We start from the raw sequence: 14,751 nt of genomic DNA, 5'->3' as shown, positions 1-14,751 counted from the left end.
CTATGCGGGTCTGCGCCTCTCGGCCAGCGTGCGTGCCGCTGGTATCGAGCCAGAAACTGCTGCTTCAGCTGCTAATCATGGGACAGAGGTGGGCTACGTTTGAGGGTATCTGTTTTTTTGATTCAGTTCGCTATGTGTTTTGGATATTGTGGTATGAATTGTTTAAGCCCAATGATAAAGAGTAGAATACGGAGGTATTTTACGATATATAACCTTAATGTTGTATCAGCGGTTGTGTTATTGAACGTGAAAGGTGGAAGGTAGGTATGGCCTCGTTCCTTGTCTGTAGCGTTTTATTAAAATAGTTTTTTTTTCCTGCTAAATTAGMCGTAGCTAGGCATCTGATGCTACTAAAGATCTAGAGGACAGCAGAACTGTAGCTGTTACTTCTAGAAYAGGACAAAAGCTGAAGTAAATCTAGAAAGCAGTGGGCTGCCGCGTGTCRCTCGGCCAAATAGGAGCTCAAGACCTCGTTCTCCCGTGACTCTCCCGATTGCTGCCGTGTGGCTTCAGTCGAGCTTGCAGCCGTGCTTTGTGTATTTTTACAGCCTTTGCCAAGGCGTTTGCTCGGTCTCACGCAGTCGTCGTTCAGCGCGAGGCCACGATCTCTACGATCAGCTCGTGGCGACGGCTGCAATTGCTTCTCTCCGTAGCCTGGCTTAGCAGAGCGACCCGGGGGGGAGCTTCCCCTGCCCATCCTTTCTTCTCCTAACCCTTCTGTCCACGTCCATCTTTAAAGGTTTTTAAGCAGGATCATTTTCTAGAAGCTGGCTGGGGAGGAGTTGGATGGTTTTCAACTGACAAAGCCGGGGGTGCGGTTAGCTTTGACCGTGCTGGTGGTGGTTATCAGCCGGGGCAGAAACGTCTGCAGCCAGCAGCAGCCGGAGCGTCTTCTGGCAGCGTCTTTGCCTCCGTCGTCCCCGGAGAGAGGTTTGCAGCGGGCAGAGTCGCCTCTCGAATGTGCAGGCATTTCTCTGCTAAACAGTTTCTCACGTAAATATGTTTTTTTAACATTTACAAAGCGCTTAGTAGCCAGAGGCCAGCATAGAAGAACCTCGCAGAAGAAAGCAGTGTTAAGATATCTCTGCCTTTCAGGTAATGTGKTTTTTTTTCCTTCTGTTGTAGCTAATTGCAAGGATAAATGCAGTTAAGAGTATCCGAGGATTTTTTTTTTTCTGCTGCATCATACTGCGAAGTGCCTTGTTCAAGAGGCTTTCTTCCCTCCCAGCTTAGTTTGTTTTTAGATGCTGAAGGGCGTTTTGAGACTTTGTTATAACTTCATTTTACATCGTGKTTATATGAAACAGACAAAAAAAAAAAAATCCAGTGCTTTGCCAAATATTTTTGGAAAGAACAAGCTTTGTGGATAATCATTTTCATGTTCTACCTGCTCCTTGGTGTGTTAAGACTGTAGAAGAATCTTCTCTAAGCTGGAAAAAGGCTTTGAGAGATTAGCCTTCAAGTAGTCACTTGAGGCAGGTTGATTAAGAAACATGCTCGACGTTAGATTTAATCAAGATTTGAATAATGGAGTTAGAATTGACTGTCGCTCCTGTAATCCAGTTATTTTTAGACCGGAATCGGTACGCGCCGCTCCCCAAATAGTCAATACCATCGCTCTGAAGGCAGCCTGATCAAAATGCCGTTTGACAGAGTGGATCCTCTTCGGTTTTACCCTTGCTGTTTCGTGCCATTAACACATAGTTTATTAAAGACATTGTGCCCGGCGTTGCTGTTCAGCACAAAGGCGTTCTCGAGGCAGCGCTGAGGTTTGCTCTCCAAAACGCGGCTCAAATACCTAAGTAGAAGCGAGTCCAGCAGTGTGGTGGTGTCGATGGCAGGTCTTAAGCTCCTTTTGCATTCAAGAAACATTGAAACTGTGGTGGGAAGGAGCTCTGTGAATCACTGTAAACTTAATCACCTTTCGCTCTTGGATATCTTGGAAGAGAAAAGCTCAGGTATGAATTATCTTCAGGATGCGGATGCCTAAGCGGGTGCTTCAGTTATTGCTGATGTCCGAAAGCCTTTCCTGTCGGAAGGCCTAATGGTCTGATGTTGCAAGTCCTGAGACTTGTTGCTCTCCTCTTTCAAAGCGCTGGTAACTCCTCAGCCAAATTCTTGCAAAAACTCACTTAGCATCAGCATGTCACCTCGGCCCTGCCCTCTTCTCCAGCCGCCACTGCAAGTATTACAGTGGGAATTGCCACGTCCTGAGCCTTTTCCGTGTGTTAACTTCAGCTACGGGCCTCAAGGGGAGCTGGGTTTGTGGAAATGGGAGGTTAGCGCTCGCTTTCTTTGCATCCTTTGATACCTTGCAAGGTGCAGCAGTGACCGGGTGTTGGAGCTGCTGCTTAGCTGTGTGTCTTCTCTATCATGGGAACCAAACTGCTGCTTTGCTGTAGCTTTACGTCTCCAGCTCAAGAAAATAGCAGGTCTTACCTGGATGAAAGCCTAAGTGATAGCTGTTGACCAGGAGAGGTGCCTGGAGGAATTAGAGGTGAAAACTATGCTTAATTTGAGGGTCTGTGCTGACAGAGAGTCGAAAATCCAGGTGTCTTTTCGAAGGGTCTTTTAGTGAAATCAGCTACCAGCAGTTTTAAGATCAGCAACACGAAGGCTTTCACCGAGTTGACCGTCCGCTCGGAAATGGTTCTGGGGCAGCAGCAGAGTTTTTATATTTGCTCTTCACTGTGGGCAAAGAGAAACCGGGTTGCGAAGGGATTGAACAGAGGAAATGGAATTGCTTCCACGAGAGGTGAATGTTTGAGTGAATCTGGGTTGTTTTAAAGGAGCTTCCTTACTTTGTTGGCGTGCCCCGATTCTGCAGAGAGTACCAGAGCGCCTGGTTTGCTAAATTGCTCGTAAGAACAGGGAAATTGCAACAAAGTAGTCTTTCCAGTGAAAAGAGCGATTGCCCTAAAAACAAAAATTAGCAATACCTGTGCCCCCGCTTCAATAACATCATTTTATTTGTATGTAGTAGTAAGGTTGGCTTCCCCTTAGCAACTTGTGTCAGCGTGGCCCAAAAAAGGCCAAAGCTCGCGTGGAGTTAATCTCATAGGGCTTTAAAACGAATAGTTACTCAGCGCTAGGTGGGAATCGTGAATGTGTGCGCTGTGCATCGCCCTTCCCGGGAGCGGCTTCCCTTTGCCACGTCCGAAACACCCACCCCGAGGTTTTGGTTTCGGTTTTGGTTTTGTCTGCTGGGCTGTTACGCCACCGAGGAAGAGCTCGTACGTAACCGTGGTCTGAGGTTGCTCAGAGGTTGGCTGGCCTCAAATGCAGCGTGTTTAGGCTTTGGAATAGGCGAGATCAGGGGACGGTCGCTCCTTTTCCTGCCCGCGTGAGAAGCACGTGCAAGGTTTCTGTAGCCTTTTCGCRTGACATCAGGGGACGGTAAAATATTTTAAAAGAAAACCTGCCCGTGTGGGTGTTCTCAAACCGAATGCAATCTCGGAGCAGACCCAGGCGGCTGCAAAACGTGGTTGAGCTCAAACCAGCGAACTGATTAAAATCTCTATACCAGAAGTGCGCGTCGTCCCCTTCGCAGCTTGTGGCTCGTAAAAGCAGGAAACCTTTCCTGACAGTGCTTCGAGGAGACTCGTTTTGGTTGTCACATCCTTCAGACCTGTCCTTCGTCCCTTAAAGCCTGTTTATGTGCCGGGTTCGCTAGGCCTTGTGCAGAACGCTGTTGTGCAACTTATGTGTTCGTACTGAAAGCGGCAAAGAGCCCAGCAGCTGGGACTTGAAGCTACCCGAGCCATGGCAGCTCTGCTCCTTCARTGGCCTCAATAAATTTAAGAGGTTCTTTATCTGCTTTTTTCTTATGTCTTGATCTTTTTTTTAGATGAATATTCAAGTGAAATGGCATCGCATAGCTCTCAAGTGCCATGTAATAGACTACAAGAGAACTTCTGCTTTTTCTTTTTTTCCATTTTTTAATTGAGTAACTTCTATTATAAATGGTTTGGCTTCTAAATGCTGATATTTCATAATTGCATCTCAAAATGCATGTTGTTATCTTTGATCAGTCCTTCTGGTCTGTATAAAGCAGGAGTAAGTAGAACAAATACAGAAGAACGTACTTTCATGCAGGCATTATGGATGTTCTTGCACCTATGGTGGTAACACGAAAGCTTCAGGGTAAAGACTTTGTATTTAAGTTGCCGCTTGATGAGTGCCGAGTTTAAAAATATATGCAAGTAAAACCTACCCTGCTGCGTTTCATTCCTAATCATCAGCACCACGGTCTTTCGCTTATAGTTAGCGTGGCGAAAGAAAATTGCCTGTCGATATACCGTCTCTGTGTGTAGTGCCAGAGTTGCAAATTAAAGTCCAGGCCGTTGCCAGTCAGAAATCGCTGTTTTACGGAGCACGTTTCTCCCAAGACTTGAGTGTCAGAGTTGCACGTTGTAGCAGCTGCTGCCTTTGCTAGAATTTCTAGCACGTAAAGAATTACCTGCATTTATCCGGGGTGACTTTTTATTGCTCTTTCTGCTTTTCTGTTCCATCTCCTTCCGCCTCCGTGTTGATTAATGCCGCCTTTGAGGGTGTTTCGGTAGCCGGACATGTGGATGTGAGGACGTGTAGCACCCTGGCATTAAAAAAAGAGGCGATAYGAGAGCGTGTTGTGAAATCCGGCTTTTGCGGCGTGGGGCCGTAGCCGCTCTTTGCTGCGTAAGAGGTTTTGGGTGGCGAAGTTCCCCTTTCCCGCTTTGCGAGCGGCCCGCTCGGCGGAGCCACTTCCCACCTGCAAAGACGCAAAGAAATGCCAAAAAAAAATACTCCTGCCGCCGGCGGGAGGGCGTTTGGGTAGTTGGATGGCTCGGTGCCGCGAGGCGCCTATGCAAACGGGCTCCTGTGTTGTCCCCTTGGTGCGGATCCCCCCCATCCCGGAGGCGTCCGTGCCCCGGTCGCATCCAGGACGCGCGGGAATAAGTGCCTTTTTGCCCGGCCGGCTCTTTTCAACGAGGCCTTCCCCTGTTTTCCAGGGAGCCAGCAGATCAGCGCCTCTAAAAAAAGGTCTTTATCCGAACGGTTTAGACCTGGAGTCTCTCTGTATCGAAAACCCTGAAAGGAAACCGCAGCTTTGTGCGTGCTGCAGTAATGGGCTATCAATCACGTTTAATTAAAACAGTGGTAATGACGGAGTTTTACTCCCTTCGGTCCAGCTGCGGCGCGGGGGGAAGAAAAGTTTTATCTTTACAAGCTGCTCTTGCAGGAGTTATTGCTGTGATGGCACTTAACAACCCCTTGTCTTTAAGGCAAAGAAACTAGTTTAATTCTTTTTATCAAGAAATTTCTTGCCCCTCGGCCAACTCCAGAAATAGGTACAGAGTCCCCAAAAGTGAAACGCTCGTGCTTAAACGCAGCGGCGTAGGTGAGTGTGTTTGGCGGTGCAAAGCCACAGGGTTTTCCTAACTCGGTGTTTTGTTTAGTTACCCAAATTAAACCTGCTTTGCTAAAACGGCGCCTGCGCTCGGATTTCTTCCGAGCGTGTCTGCATGYGTCCTGCCTTTGCGCCTGGGGTATGTGAGCGTGTGAGATCTTTTCTGTACCGGCTTCGCTGGGCGATCTCTCTGCCGTCCCCTTGCGTCCTACGGTTAGGCGCGTAAATGCGGAAGGGGTGGAAACGTGCGCTGCRTTTTTATTTTCCAGCAGCAGCGTTCCCTCCGTGTGGCTACGTGCGAGGCCCTGTTGCAGAAACCCCTTTGCAGCGGTGGGGACGTTGGAGACGGGCGGCGTTCAGACCTCGCTCCGCTCCGCGCCGGGAAGGCGGGTTGCRGCAGGCACCGCGCGAGCCGAGCGCCCGATTCGGGAGGGAGAAGGAGCGAGCCGAGACGCGGGCGCTTCTGCGGCCGTCGGTTTTTGCAGCGCAGTGTTTCCCTTCCTCGGGGCACGCGGCTCACATGAAGTGCTGGAGGGGCTTCCAGGCCACGTCTTGAACCGCGCGGAGGATCCGGCCCCTTGGTTTCCGTAGGGTCGTGTGCGGGTGCAGCCGAGCTGAGGAACTTGGGCATTGCTGCGTTTCGATGTTTGGGGGAAGCAAAATCCCCCCAGCAAGCGCCAGGCCTGTCGAGGTAACGCTCGCCTCCGTCGTGCCGCGTTTCCGACGGGGTCGTGCGCGTCTGCGTGAAACGGCACCACCTGSGACCTTCCTTCTCCCTTCCTTGACGTTGGCTAGGTCTTTGGCTTAGCCGCTGGCGATGCTAAGAAAAGGAGGGGGTGTTTTTTAGATTTTGTTTCGTGGAATCGGTATGCAATCCTGTTTTTATTCCGTTTTCAACTGGGAAAGGCTTGCGTGTTTTGTAGCCTGCTGGGTAGCTRTCTCGAAACGGGGAGCAGCTCCTAAACGCCAAGGCCGCGGAGAAGGAACGCAAATATTTCCTCAGCCCCAGAAGGGGAACAATAGCGCGTTGTCGGGAGGAAGGGACGGCAGAGAAGCGAAACGGGGGCTGCTTTGCTACAGCTCGCTGTTTATCTTGCCCTCGGGAGGCTCTTCGGGAACGAGCCGTCCCGTCGCCGGACCGCGTGCCCCCGCTTAAGGAAGGTGGTTCGGTGGGCGCCGGGGCCGCCACGCCGGGTTTCGGGGCCGCTCGGAGAGCCGCGCCGCGCTCGTGCGAGAGCCCTCGCTCCCTCGCCGCTTGGCAGCCGGGGAGACGTCCCCTAAAGAGACAGCGCTCTTCTTCCTCCCGCCCTCGCTTTCCCCGCTATATCTTGGGCCCTTGAATAGGCTCCCATTGACCGCAAGGACAAAGAGCCCTTTCAGGCGCCGGCTTTAGCCGCGGCCAGCGCGCTGCGGGCTTTTGTGAATACTTTCAGTCCCCCCCTTTCTCCCTCGGCAGCCCCGAGCCGCATTGTTCATACATCGCGGGAGCGGCGGCGATATTGGTGAATTCGCCTCGTTCGCTCCGTTCGCAGGAAAAGTTGCAAAAAAAAAAAAATCTGGGAGAGGACGCGCCGCCTCTCGCCTTGCCTGCGGAGCGTTTTTCTTCCGTGCTTTTAGCAAAGTGGATCGTGTAAAGAGACCGCGGCGAATCCCCGCGGGAGCGGGACATGGCTGCGGAGCYGGCGCGCGGGGGCTAAAGGGCTCGTTCCGGCTCTCGGGAATACTAAAGGGCTTCCCCTCCTCCCCGCTGGGTTAGTTCTCCRCGTTGTCCCGTTTAATTTTTTTATTGCGTTCACCAGCTAAAGATGTCGGCTCTTTAAAACAGCTGGTTTTGCTGAGCGGCAGCGTACAGTTGGAGAGTAGCGTTCAACACTCGTAGAGTCCTTTGGCATCGTCCTAAACTGGTTTAAGCTACCGCTCGTTTGTATCTCCTCATTGTGAAACATCAGCGTGGGAATTAATTCCTGGAAATAAAACGGTAGGAAGCAGGTGACTGAAAGGCTTGATGCGAAGCAGGCCTGCAAAAGTGAACGCAAATGCTGCCAAGAGTACGGAGCAAGCTGGAATGAGGGTTTGGAAACACGGACAGTCATTTTGGGGGGGGGGGAACGAGGGGGAGTCCCAAAATCAAATGTGTCATTAGATAAAACACTGGATCTGGGAGAACAGAACGCTGATGACTTTGGTGCACCCGTCTTGAGAAGCACAGCGCTACCCGATTGCAGTGTGCTCGCTCGTTTTAAGCATATATTCCTCCGTGATGCCTTTTTTTTTACTGTTGCCTTTCCCATTTTTTTAACCGTTATTAGCCTGGCCAAGCAGACGTGCCGCGGGAGCTGGGTGACGCCTCTGCGCTYGGGAAGGAAGTTCTGCGTCATCTCCAGTTCAGCTTCGCGTTTGGGAAGCGTCCTTAACCACGTGACCTGCAAATCTAATATTTTTATTAATTACTAGGAACTGGTTGCTTTAGACCCTTCCGTTAGCTAGGAAGAACTTAGCAACTAGGCGACCGCGCAAACACGTCTCGAGCTCTGGTAAATGTTGTCTTTAATTCCGTTGTTCGCGTTAAAGGATCTGGTTCTAGGGTTGAGGTTTTTTCCTTTTTTTCCTCTTCTTTTTGGGTCTCAGCTTTGTAAGTAAATGCCCGGGGTAAAATTGCTGTGTGGCAGCGTAGCCCAATAGGGGGAGTCTGAACTTTAAATAAAGCYGGGTCTGAATCGCTTCCAGTTTCCTGTACAAAGCGACGAGCCGCACGGCGCGTCTCGAAGCCTAATAAATTTAGGCCCTTGCGCATCAAAGGGGAAATGAATTTGAAGGCCTAGGGGCCTTCGCTTGGCTTAAAAGGACGGAATATGGCTGTGGGACAGCACTGAGAAAACTGTCCTTGCCACTACTTTTTTTTAATGCCAAAAGTTTTGCAACAGAGTAAAAATGACGCTTGTTTTCTTAGCGACTTCAGGGAGCGAAATTCCGTGCCTTGGCTGCCGCTCTCGGTGCGGAAAGCCGCGTTCGCCGGGGCTTGCCTCGAACCTCGCGATTCGACCCGAGTTGCTAGATTTTGGCACGCCGGAGCCCTGCTCAAAGTAAGGTTTGCTGTTCTACCCGCTTTCGCCCCAAAAGCTCTCGAAACCGCGGGGCGCTTCGGCCCAGCGGAGGCGAGTCGCCGCTGGGAATAACTCGCCGCAGAAAGCCCTCGGGTTCCTTCCTCGCGGGGGCCGTGACGAAACGCCCGGCGTTTCCGAGGGGTTTAGCCGCCTTTTCCCTCTCTGTTGGGGAGAAACCGCCGCGTCGCTGCGCGCTCGTGTTTGCGGAAGGGCGCCGTGACCGAACTCCCGGGCCGCGAAGCCCTCGCGGCCCCGCCGACCTCGAGCGCCCTTTCCCCGGCTCCGCTTTTCCTGCCTTTGATGTCCGAGCCCTGCATAGCTGCGGCCGTTTCCGCAGGCGGCTGTTATGCTCAGACAGACGCGACTGCGCTTCCGGCCTGAAAGCCTCCGGCGCGCGGACTCGGTTTTCATTAATTCAAGCGAAAGGAGATTTTATTTATTTATTTACTATTTTTTTTTTTTTAAAAAGCGGGTAACCGTAGGCGTGGGATTACTGAGCGGGCTGACTAATTACCGGCAGCGCTGTACAAAACCGGCGGAGGGGGAGAAGCAGCCCGCCCGCCTGCCGCRTGGCGGGGATAGGTGTTTTTGTCGTGGTAGGAGGCGAGTTGACCAAAACCGCGCGGCGTCTCGACCCCATGAACCGCGCCAGGGACGTCCCTCGCCTTAGTCCCTTAAGCCCTTCCGACGCCAAGCTTTTAAAAACCAAAACAACCCCCCCCCGAACCCCAGTTGCGTGCATGTTAATAGTGGCTTGGTGGAACTGGCAAAAGCACCGGTGGGAGACGCCACCTGAGCAGAAAAATGCAGCGTATTAAATGTGTGCGTTTGACTTAGGCGGCGATTAAAATAAATAAATAAATAACGCTCGCAGCTGCTAAAGCTTGGTCAATAGTCGCATTCCTCTTTGGATGAATGTTGGAGAAAGCTTTACTATTTCCCTGGCACGGCTCGAGTACAAAGCGCAGGAGATGGGTCAGGAGATGACCAGAYGAGAGGGGTCTTGGGCTCAAAGGTGCCAGGCTCGCACACAACTGCTGGGCGAACCTCATGCGTCTCCCTGTGCTGCAAATAGCTTGATCAGCTCTCTCCTTTTTTTCTTTTCTTTTTTTTTTCATCCTCTTCCGTAATTTTCCCTCCCATCTCCGGTTCTTCTGCCAGGAAGTAAATATGAAGGTGCTTGCTTTTGCACATCCTCTTATTTATTTTCCTAGCGCCGCTTTGCATGCGAACTCTTCCGTTGCAGACATCTACCGTCTTGAGTTCTGCTAACGTTTTCCTTCCCAGAAAATGCGAACCTTAGAAATAGGTACATCAAGACTGATTTTGTAGGGGAGTAGGTTGGGCGCCTGRTTGTTGGCATGGCCCCATGTGAAAAAAACAGCACAGGCTGGGCAAAATTTAGGTGTTTGACAGAACAAGCTGTGATATGTGATATGTGGCTTGGCCCATCGGATTCAGGAGGTTTCTTACGCCCCACCATCACCCACGTCTCCGCCAAGGAGGAGCGACTCGGCYGTCCCTGCTCAGAGGAGCCGCTGACGCGCGCGAGGCCCGGAAGAAGTCGCAGGCTGTCTCGGGAGCCGGCTAATTCCGCGATTCGGGAGCCCGCGAGAGGCAGGATACAGGAATTCACCCCGCGCCGCCCTGACGCGGTGAGGATACCGGAGCGAGGTGAACGGAGCAGCGGGGTTCAGCCGGGCTCCGAAGCGAAGCCTCCGGGGTCACGACAGCCGAATAACGCGTCTTTTGTTCCGATCGCATAAACCAGCTTCTGTGCTCTTAAAAGACGCCGSGAAGCAGGAACTCTCCCAGAACGCTCTCCTAATGTTGTCTACAGCAAAGAGGATTAATGCCACCGAAGGAAAAAAATGTGCTTATTATTTTCAACTGTAAGGGATATAAAAGCTCTCTCCTTCGGCAGCGAGGTTACGATATACCCGGCAGTGCTTAAAACGGGTAGAAGCCGATGGTTTGGGATGTATTTCAAAACCTCGTTAAAATGTAACAGATCAGGTAAACGTAATGTGAAATTAGAACAATCTTTGTAGAATCCGGAGTGTATCCGTAATGAAAATAATGCCTCGCAGCGATGTTTAATAAAAGCTGCCCGGTGACATGCTGACTTTTTTCCATCGAYGTTGGGCTGCAGTCTTCATATTTCTTTTTCCTCTTGGCTCGCGGCCTCGTTTCTCCTCGGGCGGAGCGAGAAGAGGCGACGATCGCCCGCGGTTCCCGGGAGCGTTTCGTGGAGCGCCTCGTCCTTCTGGTCCCGYGCTGCCTTTTTCCGGGCTCGGCATCCTTTCATCCGCGCGCTCCGTCCCCGCGGTGCTTTGCGGAGGGGCTCCGCTGCGGAGGCAGAGAAGCATCTGTGGGTTGAGTTGCACAATGCACCGGTCTCTCCAGTGGGAAAAATAAGTCCGAAGGGACTTTTTTTTCCGCCTTCTCCGGGGCTGGTCTCTCTGCCATAACAAGGACTTTATTCTCCGGTGAAACAGTGGAAGGAAAGTCCCTCCTGCCGGCAGGATCCCCACAGTTAACGCGAAGCGGCAGCCGTGGGGATGTGTGTTTGTAGACACCGGCCTGTCTTTATACCCGTCGTCTTCCAGCTTAGGTGCCGCCGCGCCGGCTAACCCGACTGCTGACAAAAATATTCCTTAAGGTAACGGAGCGATGTGGTTTCCCTGCTGCCGTAGGGGTCTGGTACTGCAAGGTAGTGTGTAGGAGGAGGCAGCTCCCATAAATGTATAAACACTACGTTTTACCCAACTAGGTGAGTAACCGCTTTGCTTGGAAAACAGCTTTTTCTGCTCTTTATCTCTGCGCAAATCTTTGCTTGTGCTGGCAAAAGGGTTTTGGTTTCTTGTCTTTTTTTTTTTTAAAACGTAATGTAGTTCAGTTGGTGCAGACTTCTCCGTGAATGCTTTCTGTTACAGTTGATTAAAGGGCCTTGTATCAGTTGATCGTGATATATTAAGAAGCATCTCTAAGCAAGTTTGGTATAAGTCAGCTCAAATGCAAGTGTCCTTTTTTTGTTGTTGTTTAAAAAAAAAAAAAAGAAGCCTTTGCACGTAGGCAAAGCCAAGTACTTCAGGCTGTAGCAGGTTTGATTAAACGAATGGGAATTTAAGGCCCAGGGATCCTGTTGGGGATTTCCAGTTGGATTTCCCTGGCACGAGCTGTTGGTCGTGATCAGTATACGGCGAAGAAGGTTAATACGTGGAACGAAATGGAAGAAAGCCTGTGTTAGATAAAAATAGGGATTACTGATGAAACGGCTGACCTTGCAAAATATTTTCTCTTGGCAAAATGCTCCCAAAATTTGGAGAAACACATGACAAGATGAATGCGCTTCTGATTGCATTTAAAATGAGAAAAGACATTGTATTTGATATTTCACTTTAACTGAGCGATCGGAGAAGCCGCGTCTCCAACAAACTCTGCCCCAATGCCGGTGCCTAAGAAACCCTGTAAGAAATCAGCAGGTAACGTGGGTGCTTCGGGTGCATCCAGAAGTGGCTGCAATTAAGTAAATCTTCAAAAGATGCGCGTGTTCTTCCCACAAGTTATTCTTGCTCTATGGGATTTATATTTTCAAGTCATCCCTTTAGCGAATGCTCGTGAAAAGTTGTGCACAGCTTCGGCCAGCTTGGACACGGTACGTTTTGATGAGCTGAAGCAGTCCCTGAAGGGGTTTGCTAGCTAGGCTGCCCGCGAAAGCAGATGTTGCAAGTGTCTCCATAGGACTTTGTTCAAACCTGGRTGTAAAACTTGACTCGTGCTCCTGGCTAGCTGTTGCTGTTTCTATCACAATATCCAAGGAATATATTTAGAATTATCTGGGGAAATTAAAAGCTAATTTGCTGGTAGCAGGTCGCATAGCTGTACTTGAAATGTRTTTTCTTTATGTTGCTTTCTGGTTCAGCATTGCTCTTCCTTACTTGAAAAATAAGGACGCGATTTGTGCTGCGCAGGTAGGAGCCAGCCYCGGAAATGCTCGGCTTATGCAACCAAATGGTTTTAACCTAAGTGGTTATAATGGTCTTCAGTTCTTGTGCCGTCAAACAACGTTATTTGGTGAGGAAAATCGCAGTGTGTTGCAGGCTTTTTATTTGCTGTGAAAATAGGAAAGGACGGAGGGTGAAATGACTGGGGAGGAAGGGGAAGGGCGGGACACTTTTCGTCTTAAAGCATTATGGAAGATTATGGAATAAGCGCTCTTTATGTGGATAGGGATGCAATAACTATTTGAAAGCCAAATACGGCRCTTCAGGCATCCGTGAAAATCGCCTTAAAAATCGACATCTCTCTCGACATCTCCGCCGTGTGACGTGGGGATGCTTTAATTGTTCCTGAAGGAAAAAAAGGCTGTAACGTTTCCCCGTAAATCTGGTAGCCTGGAGGTTCATAACAGCGTCTTAAATATCCGTGCACGGGYGATCGATTGGGTTAGTGAAGCCCTTCCCCTGCTCGCGTGTCCCAAACCGGGGGGTTTTCTGCCCGCTGCCTTTGCTAGGAGGCTGCTGGGGCCCGGGCGCCGCGCGATACCCGAGGGCTGGTGAACTGCCCGGCRGTGCCGCCGGATCCCAGGCCCGCTCGTTGCAGGAAAACTGGTTCCCGCCTCGAGGGACCTTCTTGACTAGCGAAGACGCGGGCCCGGGATCCGAGATAATACGCCGTATCTTGCATAAATTTAGAACAGAGYGCAGCYGATTTCGCAAGCCGCGGCTAAATTWTTCTTTCCCGAGCTGTGCCAGATAACTCCACGCACCAAAGTGGCACAGGCTGGGGCTTTCTCAGCAAGGAGCTTTCGAACAGCGGACAGGGACCTAGGAGACATCTTCCGGTACTGGCATTGCTTCTCCTCCAAGGACGTCTGGATGAAATCATCGGTGCRATACAAAAGAGGGGAAGCTGTCCGGGTAGGAGGCCCTTATCTCTGACATYGGGGATTATTTAAAGACGCCGTGTCCCTTGGTCACCCCCTCGTTTGATTATACAGGCGCTTCCCTGTTATCTGCCTAGGTCAACGATAAGCTCGTTAAGAGCTACAGGTAGGTGTCATTGATGCTGTGCGCGGCTGCTTCCGAGCCGAAGTCCCACGCGGAGGGAAGGCTAAATGACACCGATCTCCTGGTTTAGGAGGGCTCCAGCCTTCCGTCTCCAAGTCCGTTGTGTTAAAATCCCCAGGAAGTTTTGGTTTAGTGGCGTGCCATCTCCTCCTCTCCCCTCCTCTGACGTCCTCAGCTCGCTGCAGGTGGCTGCCTCTGCAGGGACACGTGCCCTGCAGCTCCTTGTACCGGCTGGCGGTGGCTCGTGTGTTGAGTTTGAGAACCCCCGTCGGATTTTGACGACAGGCACCTGTTGATTTTTGCTTTTTCAGTGCTAACTGGYGCCTTTTGTTCAACCCGTCCGCTAAAACCGCTCGCCGTGTGTAAAGCAGAGCGCGGCGCTCCGCTTGGTATCGTGTTCCTCAAAACGCTCCCCGCCGAGGGCGCCGTCGGGCCCAGGGAGCATGGCACGAGTTCACCCGCACCCAGCTGGACCTGGCCGTGATTTGTCCTTGCTCTCCGTCCCCGATGCTCCATAGGTGACCGGGGGCTCCTTTCCCGGAGCGCTTCATCCTTAAACCAGAAAATGGAGAATTTACCCATTTCTAGGCACGGCAGCCTGCAGCCGGGCAGATAACGTAGAAATGCAGCTTGACCYGGGAGTATCCTTGTCTTCTGCTGGAATTTGTGAACAGCACAGCGCGACCTTCCAAATACATGGCTTATTAAAGCGGCTTTGCGCTGCCACCTGGGTTTCACCCCGTAGGGTGTTTATAGATGCATCTCCAGCCGAGGGTCCCTGAAGGAACAGGCCGACCTGAAACACGTTTCAGTGGTAGCAACTCGCCTTTGGAATAACCCCAGGAGTATTTGTAGGCACCAGCATGGCGGCGGGGCCTCGGCTGAGGTTCGTGTTGAGCGTGGGACGCTGCTCGTGGCCGGAGGGTGCCCGAGCCGCTCCAGAGCTGGCTGCCGGCAGGGAGAGGCAAGATTTGGCACGTTTGTGCCGGTATGTAATACCTCTCCTGAAAGGTTGACTTGGTTAATGAACTAGTGGCGCTCAAATGAATTATTAATTAAGGTGCCATAAGACTTCAAATCAGATAACTGTGTTTAAGGGAATCCGTGGGAAATCTGCTCTCGGATCAAATGTCATTTTTTCCCCCACTTGTTGTTTCCTTTTTCCCTGTAAGTGCGTGGCAGGTTT

The 14,751-nt window shown here is 51.1% G+C and overlaps 1 protein-coding gene across 14 annotated transcripts in view; it reads left to right on the top strand.

Moving 5' to 3' along the window:
* The first annotated feature begins 859 nt into the window (after window positions 1-859).
* Window positions 860-14,751, top strand: part of EIF4G3 (eukaryotic translation initiation factor 4 gamma 3) — a 117,010-nt gene continuing 103,118 nt past the window's right edge. For 7 of the 14 annotated variants that reach the window (XM_026067420.1, XM_026067427.1, XM_026067423.1 and 4 more), the window contains exon 1: window positions 873-1,095. The gene's annotated coding sequence lies outside the window, so the exon portion shown is untranslated. Of the gene's footprint in view, window positions 1,096-14,751 lie in introns of all 14 variants that reach the window. The other 7 variants (XM_026067425.1, XM_026067424.1, XM_026067418.1 and 4 more) reach the window with 6 other exon arrangements.

This window comes from Apteryx rowi, unplaced genomic scaffold (assembly GCF_003343035.1).
Source record: "Apteryx rowi isolate R43461 unplaced genomic scaffold, aptRow1 scaffold_259, whole genome shotgun sequence".
NCBI lineage: Eukaryota > Metazoa > Chordata > Aves > Apterygiformes > Apterygidae > Apteryx > Apteryx rowi.
Note: the sequence above shows the minus strand (reverse complement) of the source record. Positions and strands in the feature narration are given on the sequence as shown.